The sequence below is a fragment of the Pleurodeles waltl genome, chromosome 7 (assembly GCF_031143425.1).
Source record: "Pleurodeles waltl isolate 20211129_DDA chromosome 7, aPleWal1.hap1.20221129, whole genome shotgun sequence".
Lineage (NCBI taxonomy): Eukaryota > Metazoa > Chordata > Amphibia > Caudata > Salamandridae > Pleurodeles > Pleurodeles waltl.
In genome coordinates, this window is record NC_090446.1 from 1,026,232,951 (window position 1) to 1,026,251,277 (window position 18,327).

Consider the following 18,327-nt stretch of genomic DNA (forward strand, 5'->3'; position numbering starts at 1 on the left):
CGCGACCGCCGGCGCACTTCGTTATTGGCTCCTGAAACCCATAGGCTTCAATGTTAACGACTGCGGCTTTGCGCCGCGGTCTTCGACCGCCTACCGCCACGGTGTGCCCCGCCAGCGCAGTGACCTCACATCCCATTGTCCCACTTCACAGGTCAGGCAGCCGCCATTTCAAGGGCCCACATGGCTTAATTTTGACTGCGACACACAGGCCTAGGCCTTGCATTGCCACACATACACGCCTTTCAACCCATTGCCATTCTTTAACTGTGCAAGCTGTCTGTACGTACCTGTGGTTTGGCTGACTCTGTGCTCCATGTTGTCCTTCCTAGGCACCGTCCGCTGGGACTTGGGATGAGAAGGAGGAATCCTCGCGTGTACCGACCGCTGGTGGACCTGTCTACAATGGAAGAACGCCATATAATCCTTCGATACCGACTTGACCGTGCCACTATCCATGAACTGTGTGCCCAGCTGGAGCCAGCCCTGATGTCCCCCATCCGCCAACCCACAGGGATTCCCCCTCTGGTGCAGGTTTTGTCAGTCCTCCATTTTTTGGCCAGTGGGTCATTCCAGACCACAGTGGCCATGTCATCTGGAATGTCTCAGCCTATGTTTTCTAAGATTTTGAGCAGAGTGTTGTCTGCCCTGATGAAACTCATGCGGAGCTACATCATTTTCCCCGAGGAGGGTGACTTGCCCACAGTGAAGGGTGATTTCTATGCCCTTGGACATATCCCCAACATCATTGGTGCCATTGATGGGACCCATGTGGCTTTGGTACCCCCAAAAGACGATGAGCAGGTGTACCGAAACAGAAAGAATTATCATTCGATGAATGTCCAGGTGGTCTGTTTGGCTGACCAGTACATCTCCCATGTAAATGCCAAGTTCCCAGGGTCAGTGCATGACGCGTATGTGATGCGAAATAGCAGCATCCCCTATGTGATGGAGCAGCTACAGAGACAACGTGTGTGGCTAATTGGTGACTCTGGTTACCCCAACCTGCCGTGGCTACTGACCCCAGTAAGGAATCCCCGGACAAGGGCAGAGGAACGCTACAATGAGGCCCATGGGCGTACAAGGAGGGTGATTGAGCGAACCTTTGGCCTCCTGAAGGCCAGGTTTAGGTGCCTGCATATGACTGGTGGATCCCTAATGTACTCACCAAAGAAGGTGTGCCATATCATCGTGGCGTGCTATATGCTTCACAACCTGGCTTTGCGACGCCAGGTGCCTTTCCTGCAGGAGGATGGTCCAGATGGTGGTGTTGTAGAAGCCGTGGAGCCTGTGGAGAGTGAAGAGGAGGAAGACTCTGAGGACGACACAGACAATAGGGACAGAGTGATACAACAGTATTTCCAGTAACACCCAGGTAAGAATCACCCACGCCATTTCACAATTGCTTCTAGCCTCCTGCATCTATACTTTCTGTAGTTCCCCACAGATGTTTTTTATTAATTTATGCCTTTCCCTTCCCTTCTCAGTGCTGTCTGACTCAGTACCTGACTTCTGCTTGGTTCGCCCATGAAATACAGCATATTGACATTGGTATGTTGTCATGACTAATTGACAGAACAGAAATTGAACAGTAATATGTTATCCCTTTGTTAATAATACAGCATGACTCAAAACAGGTTTGTGTGCAAAATGTGATTTATTTACAGTGCTAGATACCGGTACATGTGATTCTAAGGGTGATGGGTGGATGTGGAGGAATATCCATGGCAGAGTCCAGTTCTCAGTCTCACAGGTGCATTGTTCTTTTGCCTGTGGAAGGATGGAGCATAGGCAGTTCATGGTTGGACAGGGTGTCAATGTGGGACAGTGGGAAGACTTGAGGGGGTATGTCCTGCTGGCGGGGGTCTTGACATCCTACTCTGTCTTTTTCTTTGGTCTCAGGCTCCTCTTACGGGGTGGTTGTTCTTCAGCAGGAGGTGGGGTTCTGGGGGGCTGTCGAGGTGTTGGGACCTCCTGTCCACTTGCGCCGGCGGAGGTGGTAGGCTGTTCCTGGTCCGGCCTAGTGACAGGGGCCCTGTGTGGTGCACCATGGTCCCGCAACGCGTCCTCTATCCTGTGGAGGGCCAGGACGATGGTCCCCATTGCGGTCCCGATGATTCTCAGCTCCTCCCTGAACCCCATGTAGCGTTCTTCCTGCTGTGCCTGGATCTCAGTGAACCTGGCCAGTACCGTCGCCATAGTTTCTTGGGAGTGGTGGTATGCCCCCATGATGGTGGTGAGGGCCTCTTGGAGAGTGGGTTCCCTGGGCCTCTCCTCCCCCCCCTGTCGCACAGCAGCCCTCCGAGCTGCCCGGTTTCCCCCGGCCTCTGTCCCCTGGCCGGTGTGCCCGCTCCCACTGCCCCCAGGTCCCTGTTGTTGTTGGGGTGTCGGGTTAGCCTGGGTGCCCTGTAGTGGCAGACACACCGCTGATTGAGCTGTCCTAGAGACAGAGGCATGGGCCCGCTGGGTGGGAGCTGTGCTGGTGTCGGCAGAGGGGGTCGGGTCTGGTGTGGCCTGTGTCTGGGTGAGGGGAACCGACTGCCCAGAGGTCCCCGATGGTCCGGGCTGGTCATCAGGTTCACTGTCGACAGAGCTGCTATCCTCAGTGTGGGCCTGTTCCGGTGGTGGGATGGACACTTCTGGACCCTCCTGGCTGGTGTGTTGTCGTTCGGGTCCTGCATGGGGTAAGAGAGTTTGGTTATTGTTTCTGTGTGTGCAATAGCATGCGTGTTGTGGGTGCCCTTGTCCCCCAGTGCAGGCATTCCCTGGAGGGAGGTGTTGTGAGGGTATTTAGTGGGGGGGAGGGGTTAGTGCAGTGGTCATGCTTAGGTGATGGGTGCCCATGGTTTGTGTTGGCATGCAGGAGTTGGTGTTGGGATGGGTGGGTTGTGCTGGTGAGACATTGTCAGGAAGGATGTGTGCTGGGGGGTTGGGGGTGAGGGTGGGGGTGTGGGTTGGCATGCTGGTGGGGTGTGGGGGATATAGTAGTTGAGATGGGACTTACCAGAGTCCATTCCTCCGGCTACTCCTGCGAGGCCCTGAGGATGCAGGATGGTCAAGACCTCTTGCTCCCACGATGTAAATTCGGGAGGGGTGGGTGGGGGTCCGCCGCCAGTCTTCTGGACCGCGATGTTGTGCCTGGAGACCATCGATCGGACCTTCCCCCGTAGGTCGTTCCATCTTTTGCGGATGTCCTCCCTATTCCTGGGATGCTGTCCCACCGCGTTGACCCTGTCCACGATCCGCTGCCATAGCTCCGCCTTCCTGGCTATACTGGTGTGCTGCACCTGCGAGCCGAAGAGCTGGGGTTCCACTCTTAGGATTTCCTCCACCATGACCCGGAGTTCTTGGTCCGAAAATCGTGGATGCCTTTGGGGTGCCATGGGGTGGTGTGGGTGAGGTGTGGGGTGGTGTATGTGATGAGGAGTGTGTTGGTGAGTGGTGCTTTTTGCTACTATGTGGTGTGTGTGATGGTGTAGTGTGCCTCAGTGTGTCTTGCTTTGGATTGTCTGCTGTGTCTCTCTCTCCTTCTCTCAGTAATTGGGGTCGCAGGGGTTTGTGGGTGATGTGGGTGTGTGTTTTATAGTTGGTTGATTGTGTGGGAGTGGTGTGTGTATGCGTATCAGGTGTGTGTTTTTCAAATTGTCCAATGTGGCTGTGTTTTGGTGATGTGTGTGTATTCTGACCGCGGCGGTGTGTAGCGCCAATGGAATACCGCGTTTGAATGACCGCCGTGTGGATTCGTGGGTCGTAATGGCATGGGCGTATTTCTGTTGGCGTGACGGTGGAGGTTTGGTCATCTCCAGTTTATCGCTGCCCGCCGATGTGGCGGGCTGCAGTGGAGGACGGATTTTTGGAGGTTTGGCCGTTGTGGGTCAGAATGACCGTGGCGGTTGACTGCGGCCGCGGCGGTGTTATGGCGGTCTTCTGACCGGCGGTAAGGGCATTTTACCGCCGAGGTCAGAATCACCCCCTATATCCGCAATATAGGTCCAATGCATTGAAAATATTTTGATCATCCATTTACATTTTTTAAATCATTTTACTTAGTAACTTCCCAGTATTACATTAGTACAACATACGTAGGGTCCAAATCACATGGCAATGAAACATCAGGCATACATTTACGAGAGTATCAACATAATGTTGATAATACAATGGTCAGGTTCAGATCCAACACAGGGTATGGTCATAGTAACATCAGTCAGGCGGGAATGAGTCCTGAACATGGGCAATCAGCTGCCACCTGCAGCAAACAAACAGGTAAGTCAGTGTAGAAGAATCAAAGCCATTAAACTCCTTGCTGGGTGCCAGAGTTCCTTGGTCCAAATCAGCAGATGCGGCCCCAGGGAATTTATCTATATCGCCAGACAGAGACACCATTCGACATCAGCTCTGGAACAGCTCAGTCAAACTCCCCACTATGAAGCAGCAAATATGATCTGAGAGAACTCTGTAGTGTCTTCCCTAGACACGGAGCATGCAAATAGGTTAAGCCAAACACAGGAGCTGTGGTTGAGCATGCACACACACTGCGTATTACGCCATACTTCACAGAATCACACCCTGACACCTCCACTGCAGATTACGTAGTTCCTGTTCAGAGCCAGTTGAGAACCATAACGGTTCTAATGCATATAGCATCAATATGCTACAGACTCTAAATATCCTGAAGCAGAGATGCCTCCAGAAGTAGGTCCGCATGAAGTACTAACTGTTCTCAGCAATATACTGAATCATGTAGCTAGTGCTTAAATTTAGGAGTCCTGCCTCTTCCTCACTGAAATGCCACCAACCACTTCACCAACAGAAGAGCCAGTGCCAGAAATATTTTATATAGGGGATGAGAAAGTACCTCTTTTGACATGGTTAGCCCCCCACTTTTTGCCTGGAACCTGATGTGGTTTCGAACTGTAAGTGCCCTGGGGACCCTGCTAAACTGGTTCTAAGGGCCAGTACTCTTTCCCCAAAACTTTACTGTGATTGCCAACTTCATCCACCCTTGTAAGTCCCTAATAAATGGTACCCTTGGTTCTCAGGGCATGCGTTCTGGAAAGGACCCCCCCAGAGCTGCAGCATCAATTGTGCCACTCTGAGGTCCCACACCAGCCTTATGCAGACTGCCATTGCAGACTGCATTACAAGGTGTCCCCAGAATTGCAAAAACGACATGACACTCAGCTTGGGTGCCATGTCCACTAACACTGCATGAAATATAGATGTCACCCCTCTAGCAAGCCTTACAGCCCTAAAGCAGGGTGCACTCTATTACATGTAAGGGCATATGTACATGAGCAAATATGCCCCTACTGTGCCTTTGTCAATTCTTAGATATAGTAAGTGTACAGGGAAGCCATAGTATGTGCTTTTGCCGGACACTGGTCACTATGAGTTCCCCAGCTAATTGATGGCCGCTCTGATTCCTGGGTTGTTTGGTATCAAACAACTCAGCATAATAAATCCTCACTGGTGCCAGTGTTGGATTTATTATAAAATGTACCGAGAAGGCACCTTAGAGGTGCCCCCTGCAAAATTAATAGCACTAGCTTGGTTGCTGACTGGTGTAGCCAGCATGTCATCACCAGGCAGGATTTGGTACCCTGGTTTGATAGCCTATGCTCTCTGGGGCCAGAAGACAACCCTCAGCCAGCACCACCCCTCAGGTGTGGCAGGCGAGGTGACCCCTCCATTTCATTTGACTCTATCTTAGATGGAAGAAAAAATAGACAATTAGGGTCAGGGTTTTATCGCCATCCCTAAGGAGGTGGTCACATAGTGGGTGTAGCAGCCATAAGGTAGGTGGCCCATTGGCCACTACCAGGTACTCCTCCTAATGTGCCCGAAATACAATATTTAGATGGCAAGGTCTGACTAGAACCTCAGATTCCTGACAACCTAAGAAAAGCTGAACCCCCACAGAAGTCACACCAGCAGAGAAGACTGAAGGCACCAACTGACTTGGGCCAAGCCCTACTTGCCTGTCTGCAGCCGTTGAAGCACCTGCACTAAAGACCACTTGTCCTGCAGCCCAGAGACCTCCAAAGCCCTGGGAGGACTGCCTGCCTTCGATAAAGACAAAGATCTCCAGTGGACAGTGGATGTGTCCAAAAGAAACCAACTTTAAAGAAGAAGTCTGCCTGAGGCACTGCAAAATGGTCTCTGGAACCACCTATGTCCATGGCCTGAGTCTAAGTGGCCATCGGTCCTCTGAAGGTTCCCCAGCACTTCTGAGCAAGATTCCACAGTAAGCTGACCCTTGCTGGACTCCAAAGCAATGCCAGCAGCCTCAATCTGAAGCCTCACCCTGACCTCAACCTGTCCGGTAAGCTGTTTCTGACGCCAAAAGACACCTCTGCATCTGGAGCCCGAGCCTTGGGAAGCTGGACTGTTGGTGTCCCTGTGGACCCCTGGCCTCTTTGCTTATCTGGGCAGCTGTGGTTTGTCTTTTCCCAGCCTCCTGGCCAGAGCCTGCTGCCTGTTTCTGAAACCAATGTCCTCCATTGGATAACATTGGGTGCCCAACGCTGTGGTGGCACTCTGCACCCAGCTGCCCCCTGTGCCAGTGAGGGTATAGGTTTGGTGCTGCCTTGTGCCCCCCTTGTACTTACCTCAACTCCAAGAGATCGACACCTTACCCTGCTCTTCTCACCTCGTAGCAGGCATCTTCGGTTATCCCCCGTCTCCCTTGGTTAACATTGGGCACCTGATGCTGTATTGGCACTCTGCGTCCAGCCACACCTGTGCTGCTGAAGGTGTAAGTTTGGTGCTGCCTTGAGGCCTCCCCGGTGCTTACCTCAATCCCCAGAAACCAACGTCTGATGCTGCTTGTACTCACCTGTGAGCAGTGCATCTTCATGCCCCCAAGTCTCCACTGGTTAACACTGGGCACCCAACTCCGAATTCGACCTCTGTATCCGGCCGCCCCGGTGCCCCTGTTGGTGCACTGTTGGTGCTGATTTGAACCTTGTCTGGTGTTGACCTCAAAACCTGAAGACTGGATTTGTAAGTTGTTTACTTACCTGCAAAACTGCATTCTTGTTTTTCTCCCATAGGATAAGATTGAAGATTCTGCAAATTGCACTAGTGGTCAATTTCTGAAACTGAAAAGTATTCTTAATTTAAAAATTGCTTACCTTGTAACAAAGTTATTTGTCTTAAAAATCATATAAAGATTCATGTTCTTTTTGTAAATTGGCCTTGAGTTATTCTTTTGAGTCTGCCTTCATTGTTGATACTGTGAGTACAACAAATGCTTAGCACGATTCCTAGATAAGCCTAATTGCTTGCCAACACAAACAGGAAAATAGAGCATTGGGTTGCCTATTTTTGCCTCTGGACTCCAAGGAGGGGTTGCCTGGACTCTCTGCACAGTGCACGTCATTTTCCTTCACTATGTAGAGAGCCAGCCGACAGACACAGTGCATTCTATCATGTCATATAAGGTGGAAAGCTTTTCATTTTAGTAACCATGAACAGTGCCACAAGACCATGCCAGATGTAGGAACCCCGCACCTGATGAGCCGCACCTGGTACAGTTTGAACCACCTCTCAGGACAAATCTTTCAAGGCCAATTGGGGTGTAGTGTGCTCTCTGAAAAAAATTATAGGGGATAAGACGGACCCTGCTGCTTGAAGAGGCCATGTCTGTCTGAGCACAGACAAATCTCCATACTTTGTCACAAATCTCCTGCCCCAGCTCCCCCTCCCATCGGGAGAGCCATACTGGTGCATGTATAGACGTCCTCCCTGTGATGCGAGATATAATTTGATGAGGTGCTTAGTAGATATGGAATCTAACAGTTTTTCCAGGGGAGGGACAGCAGATGATTCTGAAGGAAACTCTGGAAGGGTGAGTTTACAGCTGCTGTGCAGCTCGTAATAAACAGACACAGGTAGGGGGTGCAGGGTGCATTCCCCTTATATTCCTCCAGAGAGAGAATGGAACCGTTTCCACAAAGATCATCCCACTTCAGCAATCCACAGGTGTGAAGACATGCCACAGCACTAGGCTCAGGGGTGACTCGTAGTAGTGGATGATAATCCAGTGGAAGGCATGGTGAATAAAGATAGCCCGGCAACAACTGTTTACTCAGTTTATCCCATTGCTTTAATTGTGCATTCAACAGGTGATATATCACCCTTCAATCTAGGAAGTGGCCTTCCTAACAAGGAGGGGGTTGAACAGGAGCCATGCCATTGAGTTCAACCACCAAATGAGGTAGATATGGTGGGTCCTTGTAGCAGTATGGACCACAGTGCATCTGCGCACAAAGATAAGGTAGATCAAAGTCTGAGGCTTCATACCCATCAACGTGAAAATGAAACATAAGGGAATCTCATCCAACCATGGGTTGTCTACCAGCCCATACAAGCAGAATCATTCAAGTTTTGCGAACACTGAAAAAGGATTTATTGAGTGACAGAGGTGCATTCAGGAAGAGGTGAAGTATCTTAGGTAGGATTGCCATTTTCATAAGGCCAATCCAACCAGCCACGGAGAGGAGAGGCAGAGCTAGTGAGATATCCGCTTTGTGATTTATTATCACATCTCCATCCCAGTGCACCTATGCCCCCAAATATTTAAGTGAGTCGTCATACCATTGTAAGGGAAACTGCGGCGCAAATTATGGTCCTCTAGTAGGGATGGACAGAATATGGGATTTACTCCAATTGATATTAACTTCGGACAGGAGTATGACATGTCATCAGCATACAGTGGGATGATAATGGGCCGACTCATATACCAGAGGGCATACGGTGCTTAGTGTTGCCAGACTCTAGAGGCCAGTGGCCAGAGCAAAGAGTATGGGCAAGAGGGTGCAGTCTTAACTCGTGCTCTGGTATAGAATCAAAGGATCAGAGTAGGTTTTGATGACACATATCCTGGCCATGGGGGATACATATAACAATTTATCCAGCTCAGGAAAGTATGCAGTATACCCAGCCTACATAGAATTGTGAAGAAGTTGTGACATTCAAGGGAGCCACAGCACAGAGGACAGGGTTGATGCCCTGTAGAAGAGCAAACAGAGCATGCAGGTTGTGGGCTGTTGAGTGGCCTGGGATGAAACCAATCTTGTCTGGCCTCACAAGGTCAGGCAGCAGCAGAGACAGTCTTCTGACTACACATTTCACTAGTAGTTTCGTACTGCAGTTCAGTATTGATAGGGGATGGTTTCAGTAAGGTAACAATCACTGCTTCTCAGAGAGAAGTAGGGAGAATCCCTCCCACCTGTGATTTTTCAAATAGGGCAAACAATTTAGGGGCTAAAATATCAACATTACATTTGTAGAAATCAGTAGGCAATCTGTTTGAACCAGGTGCCCTATCCCCCTTGATCCCTTTCTGTAGCTCTTCTACAGTTAAGAGTTGGTCTAAAAAAGATGACAAGTATCTTTCAGCCAACCCAGTACTGTATCTCCTAAACAGGCACTGATCTGCAAAGAGGGCCTCGGCCCAGTAACAGTGTATAATTCTTTAAACTATGCAAAGAACACAGATAGAACCTGTGCAGAGTCTTACTGGACATGTCTCCCAACATTCTCAATCCCCCTATGATATTAGCTGCCCAAAACCACCCAGTCATAGCAGCCAGGCTGCTTACTCTCCCCATATGCTCTTGCTTTGGCAAATTTACCACAATACTTGCACTGACTGGCAACAAATGCACGTAATTGTACTCAGAGAACTGGAAGGGAGGTCGCTCCAAAGTGGCCACATCCTCCGCACACTCCATCTCCTTAATCTCTGCTTCAGGACGCGCAAGGTGACTGGGGAGTGTTTGAAGCACACTGTAACATTTGGCTATGCATTTGCCCCTAATGGTAACTTTGAAGGCTTCCCTCATGGTACCCTTAAGGGCAACTGTACCTTGATTAATTTCAAATAATTCTGATATCTCTGTGAGGAGTTTGTCTGCAAAGATCCTGTCCAGGAGCAGGATCAGATAAAGTGTGCATCGGGTGCACACCCTCTCACACCTAAGGAACCATATCCCAAGGTAACAACCAATAGACTAGCTAGGACCACATTCCATGAACATAAGAGTAATAGGTGCCATCACTACTGTAAGCTAAGGGAAATTATGTGTCCAAATATCAAACAAGTTATGATCATCCATTATCGCCTTCAGATGATTTGCAGCAGCTTACCTGCCACTAGATGCAACATGTGATAGGTCTAAGTGAGTAAGCAATGTACAATTGAAGTTGCTGCCCCATTTTAAAGCTTGTGGCTCAGTAAAGTGTACCCTCCCTCATGATATCAAAACAATCAGTGCTGTCCATATAAAGCCCTTAGCAACTAACTATAGTGAGCCTTGACACCCACATCTACCCCACAGTATTGGGTAGCGATCCTGCGTGTCACAGAGTGACCCACCCACTGTAAATGTAGTGTCTTATTTAATGAGGTTAACAATGCAATGAGCATAGGTAGAGTAGGATGAGTTCAACCAGAACAAAGACCCTCTCTTACCAAAGACGTTGTCTGTCTGATGTCAGATGGATCTCTTGCAGGAGCGTATTATCTTCTTTGTGACAGTCAAGATAGGCAAAACCTGTCTAATTTTCCAGGTATAATTGAGGGTCCTAAAATACCAAGTAAGGAACCTCAGCAGGATTATCTCACAGTGCTTCTTGGCCACCAATCAAAAACATACAACCAGTAGTGCTCTAAACCTAGTGACAAGGGCCCATAGTCGCTGCCCACCTGAACTGAAATGAAACATTTCCTAATAAGCATGAACAAAAAGTTTCAATTCTGTTAAGGACAGGGAGGCAAGGTTTATGCTCTGCTTCTTTCATTTATTAATTCCAGCAGCTTTCAACAAGACAGAACAAAAAACAAACTTTTCCATAAGTCCACGGGCAAGAATTACCACAGGTCAACCAATCAGAAATCATGTCTTCCCATATAGGTGGAAATCCCCCGCATATCATCCTCTTTCTTGAGTGCGACAGAAGTGGTTCCTTTTGTGTTCATTATTTTCCTTTATTGCCATCAGAACCTGAAAGAAATGAGACAACAATAGCCTTGAATCCATACACTGTAAGTGAAACCCTTAACAATTAGAGTGCATCCAATAGGTTTACCAAGACAACATTTGTAGATAAGGACAAGAACTGCAAGTGTATAACATAGTAATGCCATAACGAAAAATCTTCTCGCCTAATAATAATCAAGCAAAGGGGAAAATCACATACTTAGACCTTACAAATCCCAAGGAGTCAAAAAAGTTATATCCAAATGGAATGGGGAAGAAAGTTCTCAGGAACCTTGGGTAGGAATAATCCTCGCCTCTGTGTCCTTAATAGAAATGAAACATTCCTTCATGCTTACAAGGACATTTTTCATTCTATGTCAGGGCCAAGGCAAGAATTATGCTTGTTTGAAGCTTAGCCGACACCAAGGAGGCCATGTCCAGAACCAGTTTCAAATAAAACCTTTTAAACGTTGAGTCTGAAGACTAGTCTCCTGCATTAATGATGTTTTCTATACGGGCCCCAATGGAATAAGCTTTGGAGGCCATAGCGCCTCTAATTAAATGTGCACCAAACTGCCAGACATCAGTGCCCACTTCCTGCATGACCCAGCGGATCCATCTAGTGACGGTGGGAGGAGTGTCCGCTTTGAAAGTTTTCTTGAGGGGGATTAACAACTGGTGCTCTCCAGGCAGACGTAATTCCTTTGTCATTTTCTTGTATGCCTTGAGGCAACACACCACACACATCTTTGGGGTTTTATTGAAAGATGGGTAGGAAACCACCTTCGAATTGGGCTTCATGTACCTCGAGATATGGAGAGTGACTCCTTGGGGAGAGAAAACAACCAGAAATGTCAAGGGCTCGGATGTCGGACATCAGTCTGCAAAACACCAGGCAAAGTAACATAGCAAGGGCCAGATGTACGAAAGGATTTTACCCATTTTGTGTCTATGGGAAAAAGCTTTCGTACATATGGCCCCAAGTTTTTGCTGAGTGTTCCTTGTGTGATTATTATAATTTTTTTGGCATGACCTAGAGAGGTAGAGGACCTTGTTGACAGCCCAGAGAGGTGAATATCTGGGTTTGGGGGTAGCTCCAAGCGTACCCCCGTATCAATTTGCACACCAGTGGGTGCTCCCCCACAGGAGAGCCCTGTAAAGGAACATGGCCCGCAGACAAGGCCGATCATTCGAAATTTATGGTCCGATAGGCTAATCCCTGGGATGCCAGAGATGCCAAAAATTCATGATAGGGACAACATCACACCCCACGGGATCCTGACCATTTTGAATGCACCAATGCAGTCATCTGGACCATGCCGATCTGTAGCACGTGTTGGTGCTGTCAGTTCCAGGTGCAGCCAGCATTCTTTCAGCCTCCTGCAAAGGTCCTGGGACTCTCCAGCATTGCGGTAATCTGCCACACCATTAGCGGCATGCAGTTCTGGATCACTAGAAGGTGATATCTGCCCAGAGGATCTTTAAGGAGATCTGGCGCGAGGAGTAGAAGGATTGCAGAATCCCACGAAAGTTACAAAAGAACTGGAAATCATACTTGAGACCTGCAGCGTGGAGTGACTAGGACTACTCTCGCCTTCTATCTTCTCACTTGCGTAGGAAGCCTCATGATCATTGTGAACAGGGGAAATGCACATCCCTGCTCCATTGACCAATCCTGAAGGAAGGTGGTGGACCTAACCCTTTTTGCAGGGTTATCCCCAAACGTTTAGCATCTTTCTTCCTACTTTGCCTGACCTGTTTTTGTTGGCTTTAGGACTCTGGACACTTTACCACTGCTAACCAGTGCTAAAGTGCATATGCTCTCATGGTTTATCCATGATTGGCATATCTGATCTACTAGTAAGTCCTTAGTAGAGTGGACTATGTGTGCCCAGGGCCTGTAAATCAAATACTACTAGTGGGCCTGTAGCACTGATTAGTCCTGTAAAAATGTCTGAGATCTGCCACTGCAGTGTCTGTGTGTGCAGTTTTAAACTGCCATTTCGACCTGGCCAGTGAACCCACTTGCCAGGCATAAACATGTAAGTCACCCCCCAAGGTAGGCCCAAGGCAGCCCCATGGGCAGAGTGCACTGTACTTGAAAGGTAGGACATGTACTTGTGTGTTTTACATGTCCTGATAGTGAAATACTACTAAATTCGGTTTTCACTTCAGCAAGGCCTATCTCTCCCATAGGGTAACATGGGGATTTCTTTGAAATATCTTTTAAGTGTGATCTCCCATTGGAAGCAGATAGAATGGAGTTTAGGGTTCCTGAACTCATCATTTAAAAATACATCTTTTGGTGAGGTTGGTTTTTGAACTGTGAGTTTGAAAATGCCACTTTTAGAAAGTGGGCATTTTCTTGCTTTACTATTCTATGCCTCTGCCTGTCTGTGGATTACATGTCAGGTAGACAGCTGGACTGTTGGTAAATTCACTCTAGACACACAAAGGGAGCTGAGGTGTGCTCTATATATCCTAATAAGTCTTCCTGAGCTAGAGTGGTGGGAGGAGCTGACACTTTCATCTGAATAGGGCTATGCCTGTCCTTACACAAAGCAGTCTCGAACCCCCTGGAGTGTGTCTGGGGCCAGGGCAGGAAAAGCAGGGTCTTGTGCACTACAAGGACTTTTCTTTGAAGTGTGTCTACTTCAAAGACAGAAATGGGTTTAAGTAAAGGACCAACAAACTCCTTTCCTCTCTGACCTTGTCTGTGAGGGGAATTTGCTCTGAATACCGTAAGCCTCTGCATAGATGGGAGGCTTTGAAATGTTGGAGGGCCCTGTAATGGAAAGGGCCTGGGAAGATTAACTGGATGGAGGGTGAGAGCAGAGCCACTACTCTGGCCACCTGTTGGAGAAACGATGTCTGCCTGAGCAGGGTTTTCCTCAATTCTCTTCAAATTTTGACTATTTTCATGGATGGAAGGCTTAAAGTCTTTTCTACCAAGTCTATGACAAAACCTAAGAAGGTTGTCTGCCTGGACAGAGTTAGAAGGGACTTACGCTCATTGAGGATTCTCCAGTAAGTGGATTGTAGTCTGCAATTGCTGCGTCAGGAGGAGTGTACACTGATCTAGAAGTGATAGATCGTCTAGGTATATGAAGACGGAATCCCTGGGACCTGAGGTTTTCCATCACTGGTCTGACCACCTTGGTGAAGCACCAGGGTGTGGAGGAGAGGTCAAACAGTAGAGTTGTGAACTCGTACACTTGGCCCTGCCACGGGAATTGGAGAAACCTGCGGTGAAAGGGAAATATGGGAACTGTCAGGTATGCGTCTTTTAAGTGCACTTGTACCATCCAGTCGTTGGGGCAGAGCAAACAGCGTAAGAGGTGAGTGCCCTCCATTTTGAAATGGCGGTAGATTATCCAGCCATTAAACACTCTGAGGTTGATCACTGGCCTTTGACTGCCATCTCTCTTCTCCACTAAGAAGCTGTTGCTCAGGAATCCCTGAGGATGTAGTAGGGTAATGGGCATTGCCTGTTTGTGCAGGGGATCTGCAACCTCTTGGTCTATCAAGGCCACTTTATAGTCTGCAAAAAACAGCAAGCGTGGTGGAGAAGACTGGACTGGGGTCCTGTAAAACTCTATGTGGAAGCTCCTGACTGTTTGGAGAACCCGTGGGTTAGCTGTGATCTTTTCTCAATTGTGGCGGAATTGGGACAATCTGCCTCCCACCGGAATTCAGGAAGAATGGCGAACTCTCACGTGTCTGAGCCAGAAAGTGCCCTATAGATGAGCCTCTAGGGTTATGGCCCCGGTATCCTCTGTGTGTGGAGAATAACTCTCCCTGGCGGGACTGGTCCTACATCTTCTTTGAGCCTCTGGGAGGGCCCTGGGAATAGAAACGGCTGGCTGAGAGCCCTCTGTCATGGCCGGCTCTGATAAAAATGTTGGGATGGAAGATCTTCTTAATCGCCACTTGTGGCTTGTCCATGAAGGTGAATGTTGCAATGAATTTGCAAAGTCCTTTAATAAAAGGCTCTCCAAAGAGTCCTCCTGTGCCACAACCTCGGCCTCTGAGGTCACCAGATCCCCTAACTTGGGGTCAACTTTTAATAAAAATGAATGACGCCTCTCTGTGGAAAGGGCTCAATTTGCATTCCCTGGGACTATCACAGCGCTCCGCGCCCAGCCTGAGAGATCCTACGGGGGAATGGGTTTGCCTGAGGCCTTGGCCTCTTCTGCAAGGTCCAAGATCTTGGTGAGGGGGCCACTGATGTCTAGTAACTTGTCCTGGAAGGAGCGCCCGGGCCTATCTATACAATTCTTGGAATCCCTGATAAATTTCTGCAAAAAGGTGGCCATACGGGGGTCCAGTTCAGGGGTGAGAGACACCATGCCAGGGAGGGAGGAGCATGGACATTCGGCCTTTAGACTTGCTCGGATCTCCTTATCTAGAGGCTTCCCGAGGTGGGTGGCCACATATTTGACGACTTTGTCCATGGGGTCCAACCACTGAGTGAGGGTGAACGAGGTCCTCCAGCTCCAATATGTCCGAGGGTTCCTTCACATCCTGCTGGCCTGGGAAGATGATTCAGGACCCGCGAAGGGCACCAAGGGCATGAGGGGCCTGCCTCATTGGATGACTCCCCATCATTGTTTTTGATCAGGTCAGGGGGCAGAGGTGACCTCTCCAATGCACCAAATGCATCAGCCATTGCAGCAGGCATAGGCTGAAAAAGAAAGCCCTCTTGAGGCAATCAAAAGCCCCCAAATCTACCCCTGCATCGCCTCTGAGTTTGGGGGCACGTCGTTGCAAGGGAGGCACTTGGCAGGCATAGGCTAGCTTCAACAGGCGGTGCTCTAGGGGCTCAATGGCAGATGCCACCGCCTGTTGAATGGAGGTGTACACTGGCTCACAAAATTCATAGCCTATCGGGAGGACTTTGAGGGACTTTTTCTTTCACATATTCCTCAACCATGGCTATTGAGGAACCCAGGGGGTCTGCCAGGAAGGCAGGTGATAGGCGCAAACCACACCAAGAGGTCAAACTATGGACCGCGTCCCCTGAGGAGCAATGAGACGCGTCCTCTGATGCGCAACCCCCAGGGCAGCGTGCCTCACCGCACTCACGCAGTCCCGAGGCTTGACAGCAGCCATGAAAGGAGTGCTGAAATGTGTTCCCACAGCCACACGGCGGCGGTGAGATGCCATAAAAGACCACAATCAGAAGCATACAGTGAAACCATAAGCATTCAGGGAAACACAAAATGTACTTATCTGCTGAAAAAAAAGGAAAGAAAGAGGACGATATTCAGGGGATGTCCACCTATATGTGAGGATATGATTACTGATTGGTTGAGTCGTTGTAGTTTTTTCCCGTGGAATTATGGGAAAGTTCGTTTTTTGTTTTATCTTTTTGAAAGCTGCTGGAATTAATGAATGAAACAAAACAGAGCATAATTCTCGCCTGTGGTCCTCACGTAGAATTCAGTTGTAATGAAAAAGCCAATGGTATATTACAGAACGTAACCCAAGGAAGTCCCCTCCCCCCAAACACCCACTCTAGTGGCGCAAATCCCTCAGGAATATGAAAACTTCACCAACAATTCCACAGTAGAACCTCAGCAGTTAAGGGTGTTGGGGAAGGGGGGGCATTGTACATGTGTGCATTTACATAGAAACTGCAAGAGAATCAAAGAACAGCCCCCCGTAAAAACAACACATAATCAATCTGTGAAAGAACATGCAAGTGGGATAGAAGAGCTACAATGAGAGTTATTCATCTATCAATCAGGGTTGCAGTCAAGAGTCATTCAGCTGAAAAACCAAAGCAAGAAAAGGCAGTTCAAAAAGTGTAACTCATGCAAATGAACCACCCCTGCTAAAACAGGTGACTGAGTGGGTAATCTAAGGCCACAGCAACTCTGCACTCCTCTGCTATTTGCAGGCACAGGGTCCCTCCATTCTGGACTCCTCACAAGCAGACCACAACACCCCAGCATAAATATGTACCTTTGTTCCACTCTGCAACTTCGCCATTAACAATCATACTTTGCCCTGAGCCGCCATCTTGCGAGTAACAGCCTCAAGCTAACTTGCATGATCTCCTGTCTAAACCGCAGCCCCACAGCGGAGAAATAATGAAGCCGGTAGAACGATGGGTGTAGGCCTCGTCCATCCCCCCAAAGTTCTGCATTAGGCATGCAGGCAGCAGCCCTGCCAAGTACCACTATCAGATGTCAGTCTAACGCATTTTAGTGTGGTGGTCTGCATCATAGCACTGAAATGGCAAATCAGGCATTATAGCGCCTCCTCAGCTGTTGTGGAGCGAGCTATAATAAATACTATAATACAAAGAACTGAGCTGCAGTGTAGTGGGGGTTAGTGTGTTGTACACTACCTGCTCCCAGGGGACTAAGGGGTTGCTGGCTCTAACTCTGTTCTAATTTCGGAGTACTGCTACAATGTATCTAAATTAGTGAACACTTACAGACCTCCCCCGCCCGGCAGCCCGGTCGACACACGCACATATAGGCATAACTGACATCACAGTCAGTGAGCGCTCCATCATGGTGACACCCGCGGTGCCAGCACAGATGGCATTTAGGTTTTGGCTGCGTTTTGGCAGCAAGAAGTTATGCGGTGTGAGCAGAGGCAGCTGAATCCTCCTAGGACATCACTCGCCACAAGCCCTGGGGCATCAGTGGTGGTAGGGAGCCTCAGGCCAATGGATTGGATTGCTTTGTCGCAAGAAAATAATTTCCCATGACCCACGCCTGCCCAGGTGAGACCGTGGCTAAGAATCAGACTATCGTCCGCACAGGGCTCTGTGCTGGGCCCAGTCAGATGAGACTGACAATACAGACTGATCAAATCAGTAAGTGGAACTGAAACCTTTAAGTTAAACATGAACATGAAAAGTATAGTAAACACCTCTGTGACTGTGTTCATTGCCATGATGTTATTGCAGCTTAGGAGACAAACTGAGAGTAGACGTGTGCAACTGAGTCTGTGGGTGGCGTGCTGGAGCCCAGGGCAGTTGACTGCTATTTGAATTTCAGTGCGATAAACTGCGCGATGGATCTTGGGGAGGTCGGCCTCTCAGCTATAATTATTTTCAGACTGGTAAATCAGTGTTTCTCTCGTCTTCATTGCTTGTTTTTGCTCATGAGAAAGTGTCACTCATAGTTGTAAAAATAACACTTGTAATTACACGTAAATTATGAAAATGCCACACACATCAATCTGAAACTTTGGCAGCTATGATCAGCAGCAGCCACTCTGCTATGGCGAAGAGCGTCAGCCCACCTCCCCCCCTTCCACCACCACCAGCAGCTGCAAATTCAAAAATAAAAACGATAATATACAATGTTTATCATCGTTTTTATTT

The 18,327-nt window shown here is 48.6% G+C and overlaps 1 protein-coding gene across 1 annotated transcript in view; it reads left to right on the top strand.

The window, feature by feature from the left end:
- The window catches only part of LOC138245864 (cilia- and flagella-associated protein 337-like), a 1,005,044-nt gene that overhangs the window by 38,893 nt on the left and 947,824 nt on the right, over nt 1–18,327 (top strand). The window lies entirely within an intron of this gene.